Source organism: Amia ocellicauda, chromosome 16 (genome assembly GCF_036373705.1).
Source record: "Amia ocellicauda isolate fAmiCal2 chromosome 16, fAmiCal2.hap1, whole genome shotgun sequence".
Taxonomy (NCBI): Eukaryota; Metazoa; Chordata; class Actinopteri; order Amiiformes; family Amiidae; genus Amia; species Amia ocellicauda.
In genome coordinates, this window is record NC_089865.1 from 28484649 (window position 1) to 28491985 (window position 7337).

A 7337-nucleotide genomic window follows, 5' to 3' on the forward strand; every position below is an offset into this window, starting at 1 on the left:
AACATACACACGATTTCTTTTAAAGTTAATTCTAGCCGGTTTATGTAGGGTGTAAGCATCTTGCGCAGACAACCACTCAGCCACACTTATCTTATCTGCCTTAATAGCCTTAACAGCCCTCTCCGGAATCCCTTCCGACCCCCCAAACTCCCTACTTTGGCGGGGTTGTAGTACAAATCCTTCATCCTAGGAGCTTGTCGAGACATTCTATAAAAGCACACAAAAGTATTTAGAAAATGGCTCTTTTATTCATTTTCAGAGTACAACCCCATTTTTAAGCAATTGAGAAAAGTATAACACATACAGCAATTTTCCCCATTATTTAAACAAAAAGACATCAACTGATTGGTTACTTGCTCTATATCCACTACTACACCGGCTTTTATTTTATAAGTACACACATCGATTACATACATGTATAAAACAATAATATGTGCTATTTTAAAAATAAACAACCATTCATTAAATACTCTGCTTTACTTTCTTTATGGAATAAATATTCCTTCAGCAGACTTCTTTCAGGGCTCGATCGATGAGAGCATTCAGTATATACACCAGGGCGTTCTTAATAATTCTACTTACTTCAGCGTGGACCTCTGGTCTAAAACCGTCGCCTTTGTCACGCCCCCCGGCAGGTTTGATGATCATTGGTTTGCTCAGCGCTGGTTGAGGTGTTTCTAGAGCCATAGTACAGCTCTCCTGAGACGCCGCCACAAAAGCAGAGATGTTCGGGGTCTCTTGAGCCGGGGAGTCGGTGGTGTTAGTCGTTACTTCCATTGAACAGCGGGCTGTTTCGTCTTGAGGTAGTGGCGGGTAGCCACGGTAAGAGCGCTCAGGCTGGTATAAAATGTCCGGATTGTAGGACCAAGGGAGGTCCTCGTTCGTAAGAGGGCTGTAGAGTCTCGTAACAGACATGCTCTTTTAATCTAAACCAAGAGCAAGGGGGGTGGCTACTTTTATACAATATTTTTACTACATCATGTATTACATCACAGTTATACGGGTTTGGCATAGCGTGTTTTCCTAAACACTATTCTGTTGTACCCTGTCATAGTTATAGTCATCACAGTTCTACTATGATTTACAGATAGAGCGCTTTCCCAGTCGTGACTTTCAAACATCAGAGGCAGCGGTGCAGTTTCACGATCTCTATTCCACTGTTTCAATGCCTCTAACGCTTTATCCACATCCCCTTCCCTTGTCCAGTCCTTTACATGCATCCAATCCTTGTAAGCGTACTCAATTCTGGTTACAAAAGGCGTAGACATCTCCTCACCAGCTCTTAACTCAAAAAGCTCCAGACTGTATCCCTTGTCCATTTTAAAACGGTATCCACACGTTGTCTCATCATCCTCCAGAACCCAGAGTCTCACATCCTAACGTGAAGAAACCCTAGCCCGGGTTTTCCTCTCGGGTGTTTTCTTGTAAATGCTGAAGACCCAGAATCACTTCACACGTGTAAAGAGAAAATTATCTATTTTACTAAAGAATCAGTTTGGCTTAAATACAAATCTTTTGGAGGACTTGAAAAAACAGTTGAAGACCACCCCCCCCATCCACTTGTACATTCCTCCGGTGTCCTGTTAGCTCCGCCCCCACATATTTAAATTCTTCAAACCAGACTCTAACGTGATAGGCTATTCCTTCAGTGCCCTGTCAACTCCGCCCCCAAATATACTAATTCTTCTCCAATCCGAGGTTACTAAAGACGTAGACATAACCTCACCACCCCCACTTGCTCAAAAAGCTCCAGACCGACATAGCCCTTGTCCATTTGAAAGAGGTAACTGCTTTGGCCCTGTTGAAGAGACAGCCTTGCGGATCTCGTTTAAGTAGAAATATCTATGTTACTAAAGAATCGGGAGGGCTTTAATAGAACTCTTTTGGAGCTTCACTCGCGTAGGGAAAAATAGCTATTCTACTAAATAAATCGGGAGGACTTAAAAACAACTCTTTTGGAGCTTCACTAGCTTAGGGAAAAATATCTATGTTTTCAAAAAAATCTGAAGGGTATACATAGCTCTCTTTTGGAGCTTCACACGTATAGAGAAAAATAGCTATTTTACTAAATAATCAGTCTGTCTTAAAAACAAATCTTGAGCAGGGTTAGAAAAACAGTTGAAGAACCCCACCACCCTGCACATTCCCTCGGAATCCATCAATATGGTAATTATTCTGTGACGCGGTACAAGCACCCCCCACCCCCTTGGAAGGACCCCCACCCCCTAGGAAGGGGCCACCCCAAGTTCAACTCAAGTTCATGTCAAAGGTCAAATCCCCCGCACCCCCCCCCCCTTTCGAAAAAGTACCTTATATTACTACTCATGTTCTCCGGTGTCCAGCTCTGTTTTGGTTTTCGGTGCCTTTCTGCGTTGCCGCTCTCGGCCAGGGTATTTTCAACTCCTGAGAGGTCTGTACAGGCTCCCCATGGCTTGTTGGTCTAGGGGTATGATTCTCGCTTTGGGTGCCAGAGGTCCCGGGTTCAACTCGCGGATGAGCCCGTCTGGCCTGGCCCTTCTCTGTTTTGCGGACCTTGGACAGGTCGCTCTCTGTGGGAGCCTGGGTCCTCTGCGTAAATGCAAGGCTTTTGACCTCAGATGCTGTTGCCAGTGTTTTCTTCTCTTTGAAACAAATGCGTATTATACAAGGGTTTTGTTGTTGTTGTTGTTGTTGTTGAGGAGGAGGAGCACATGTAGTGTGTTGTGGAGGAGAGGGAAGAAATGTGGTTTTCCGGCTTGTTATGGAGACCTTTGCTGAACGTGTACACCTGAGCTGCACCAAAGGAGAGGCATTCTTTTGAGTTGTTTGCGGTCCTGTTAGACCATGCTCTCCGTGCTGTCTCACTGGGGGAGCAGTTACCGTTCTGGATATACACATCAGCACCACAGTCCATGATACTTGTCAAAGAGCGTAGGTTTCTGTTGGGGTAAAATTGCCCCCTATGTATTGTATATACCTACTGTAAAATACTCTGGATGTTGGAAGAACAGAGTACAATGATTTTTATATAACATATTGATATACTAACTGGATAATTAAGTCTGGTAGGCATACTGATTATTTAACCTACTGTAACCATGTAACTCATTGTATTGTATTCTTATTGTATGATTAGCCTTTTACAGAAGTTGCAGAGTTAACATTCTCATATCTCACTAGAAATGTTGCCGTGGCAAGGCGGGCTGAAATTTGTCATTATTGCAGAAATAACATAAATAACATACTCGCGCATAACTATTTCCGTGAAAGTCTAGACACTTGAACTCACGGCCATCCCCTCACCTCTATTTTGCAAATGTCAAACCACAATCTCCCTATATTTATATTATATTTTGAGGAACAGCTCAGAGCTGACAACATTAACAATATGCATGCTGCTCTTCAGACAAACGAGAAATAAGATAGAGTCCCACGTCATCTACTTCTAGGCAAACCGTGCAGATATGTCAACCGAAACTGTCGAGTGTGTTAGGGGTTATAATATTGGACACATTCCATGTCTGCCAAGCAACTAAATCTGTAATTTGTCCTGCCCTGAAACGGACTTCTGACATGTATAAAACTGTGTCCTGTGGCAGAAATAAACCGAGCTCGTCTGCTGCGGAGGATCCACCATCCTGCACTGACGGCGCTGGGTTATCCTAGTCCAGGGAACCTGAAGGGCTTACTTCTGGTGAAGTGGTTGTACCTTAACAGTTTCCCAGTCTACCTCAAGCAGGTACGCTCTTGCCATGGAGGACTTGTAACGTCGCCCCTTCGGTTGGCTTGTTGGCAACCGTTGGATGCACTTTCATATTCATGACTGCGGAGGTAGCTTCTCCATGCAACATAGCAGCTTTTGCATTTCACAATACCATTAGCTTTCCTGGGGTAGCATTACATGGAATTGAGCACCAGGCAGAAAAGCTAACTGCTCTAGGTGAGGCTTGAACTCACAACCTCGGCATGACACAGGCTGCATACTGCTCTATAAGGACCGTGTGCTAACCGATTGCACCAGTATAGCCAGAAAATTGATGCAAGAAAGGATGTATTTCCGCGTCCAACTGAGTCAGAAGAAAGCCAAGGGAAGTTGGTAGATTGACATGCATCCATGTTTACCATTTCGAATGCCAGTGTTTATAGTGTTCCACATTAGCCCAATTTGTGAAGGAAAGATATGTGGACAAGATTGACTTTCCTGAGAAACTGTGTGCTAGAAAATGGATGAAAGTTAATGGGATGAACAGTCACAGAAATTCACAAGTCAGCTTGACACGAAGCCATACATAGTCTATTCAAAATCCAGGCCACCTTTCCATACTCAATTTATGAGTAAGGTATGGACCTAACCACACGATTCAAGTACCAGTGTGGGGAAACAAGAGGGGATGCACAGCATATCGGGTGCACCAGCCGAGCATCGATCCCAAGTCACAAGAATGGGAATCTTGTATGATACCACTACACAACTGGCACTGCTGCAAAGTAGCGCTTTTCAGGCTTTCTACTGGAGTGACAGTGATTCCAAAACCTCCATCTCCATCGCTGCGAGTCCAATCTTGGTGCTTCTTGAATTCCTCAGCAACACAGATGAAACGTTCAAACAATCTTTTCATTTTCATTCGATTCACTTTGCATTTTACAAAAGAGGCAAAACGTGGAAGTAACTGAACCAGCTTCATCCGGACATTGGGTCATGCGTGGGTTAAAAGTTACGACATGAAAATCAATGAAACAGACTTCCAAGTGCTTTGAGTGTGTAGAAATGACAGTTTGAGTGTTTTTTTTGGAAAGAGATACAAGGTTTGGGAGCAGCCTCTCGCCGGTGGGGATGTAGCTCAGTGGTAGAGTGCATGTATGAGGTCCCCGCGTTCAATCCTCTAGGCCGTCTTTTAACTTAGGAAGTAGTGAAGAAATCGGTAGCCTGGGATTAATCACTCGTTCTCGTTTAGGGCTTATACGCACTCTGTACCGTCATTCTCAGAGACACACAATGTGTATGCATGCAAAGTGAAAAGTGAAAGAAATGACGAGATGGCAAGCACCCACAGCTGGTCCAATTGGTGTGCCCTCGAAAGGCTAGAGCGTTTTGTTTACGGCACCGTGAACCTCTCGAGCTTCATGTTGACGCACATACGATCTAAAACCCACGTCTTGTCCACGTCTGTAGGTGAAGTCATAGACAGACAGCTGTCAAAGCAAGGGAATTATTGGGCACTGATGCCAGGTGTGATACCTATGAGGTACACGCACTAACAGCGAGCTATAGGCTCTGCTATGCTGAGTGTTGCTTCGTGGATAGAGCGACTATCTCGCTAGTAGTAGTAATCAAAGCATTCCACTGCCTAACCCAACAGAACACACACAAACTTTGGACATCAACATACTTTGAACACCACTGTTTCACGGGACACTGTTTTGACCTGTGACCTCGTGGCGCAACGGTAGCGCGTCTGACTCCAGATCAGAAGGGTGCGTGTTCGAGTCACGTCGGGGTCAGTGTTTTGTACAACGGGAAGGCCCAACGCCAGAGTTGCAATAAAAAGTCCACAAGCGGCAACGTGAATTCACAAAGCACCTAAATGTCACTGATTTTGCCACACTTACACTTGCCATTAGGAACAAAGGGATCTACCTAGCCATGTACTTTGAACTATTGCTGCCACCTGTCCGCTGCGAATGTGCAACTAAAGGTATCTGTTTTGCGTTGACCGGGAATCAAACCTGGGTCAACTACTTGGAAAGCAGCTATTCTTGCCACTATACCACCAACAGTGCTGCAGAACGGCCAACCAAAGTCAAATTCCACATGAATGTGATGCCAGCATTCCATGCCAGAATGACATTATATTTCCATTTGGCAAAGCATAGATGTTTGCAAAAGCAACCGTTGGATGCACTTTCCTGTTCATGACTGCGGAGGGAGCTTCTCCATGCAACATAGCAGCTTTTGCATTTCATAATACCATTACCTTTCCTGGGGTAGCATTACATGGAATTGAACACCAGGAAGAAAAGCTAACTGCTCTAGGTGAGGCTTGAACTCTCAACCTCGGCATGACACGAGCTGCGTATTGCTCTATAAGTACCGTGCACTAACTGATTGCACCACAACAGCCAGATAATTGGTCCAAGAAAGGATGTATAGCCGCATCCCACTGAGTCAGAAGAAAGCCCAGGGAAGTTGGTAGATTGACATGCATCCTTGCTTACCATTTCGAATGCCAGTGTTCCTAGTATTCCACATTAGCCCAATTTGTGAAGGAAAGATATGTGGACAAGATTGACTTTCCTGAGAAACTGTGTGCTAGAAAATGGATGAAAGTTAATAGGATGAACAGTCACAGAAATTCACAAGTCAGCTCTTCACCTTGACACGAAGCCATACATAGACAATTCAAAATCCAGGCCATCTTTCCATACTCAATTTATGAGTAAGGTATGGACCTAAACACACGATTCAAGTACCAGTGTGGGGAAACAAGAGGTGAAGCGCAGCATGTCGGGTGCACCAGCTGGGAATCGAACGCGAGTCTCAAGAATGGGAATCTTGTATGATACCACTACACCACTGGCACTGCTGCAAAGTAGCACTTTTCAGGCTTTCCAATGGAGTGACAGTGATTCCAAAACCTCCATCTCCATCGTTGCGAGTCCAATCTTGCTGCTTCTTGAATTCCTCAGCAACACAGATGAAACGTTCAAACAATCTTTTTATTTTCATTAGATTTACATTGCATTTTACAAAAGAGGCAAAACGTGGAAGTAACTGAACCAGCTTCATCCGGACATTGGGTCATGCGTGGGTTTAAAGTTACGACATGAAAATCAATGAAACGGACTTCCCAGTGCTTTGAGAGTGTAGAAATGACAGTTTGAGCCCCAGAGCGCGATGCTGTGTGGTGTCGTGGCTGGCAACAGGAGTCTTCTTGGGGTTGTTTCCCTCTCTCCCTCAGAGGGAGGTAGAACAGCTGTGTGCGGTGCCAGAGCTGCTGATAGCATGTTCTCTGGTGTCCCGCTCCGTTTTGGTTTTTGGAGCCTCGCTACGCGCCGCTCTCGGCCAGGGTATTCTCAACTCTTTTGAGTTGATTGCGGTCCTGCCGGACCATGCTCTCCCTGCTGTCTCACTCGGGGAGGGGTTACCGTTGTAGCGTTATGTTGGGTGTTTTTTGATAAGAGCATTTGGGCTCTGAGCTGAAGCACTGATCTAAAGAAGACCTCTCCCCCCCAAAGTAATCAGATTTCCTTAACTCATCGTCTTGGAACTGGTTTACATCAAAGTGACAGTTTTGGGGAGGATGGCACCGAGAATAGGCCAAATAGTTTGGAATCCTGCTATGAGATGTCTGGAAAAA

General features: G+C 44.9%; 1 non-coding gene across 1 annotated transcript; it reads left to right on the top strand.

The window, feature by feature from the left end:
• The first annotated feature begins 5409 nt into the window (after positions 1-5409).
• Positions 5410-5481, top strand: trnaw-cca (transfer RNA tryptophan (anticodon CCA)). The gene has a single exon. It is a non-coding gene; the product is annotated as a tRNA-Trp (tRNA).
• The last annotated feature ends 1856 nt before the right edge of the window (positions 5482-7337 follow it).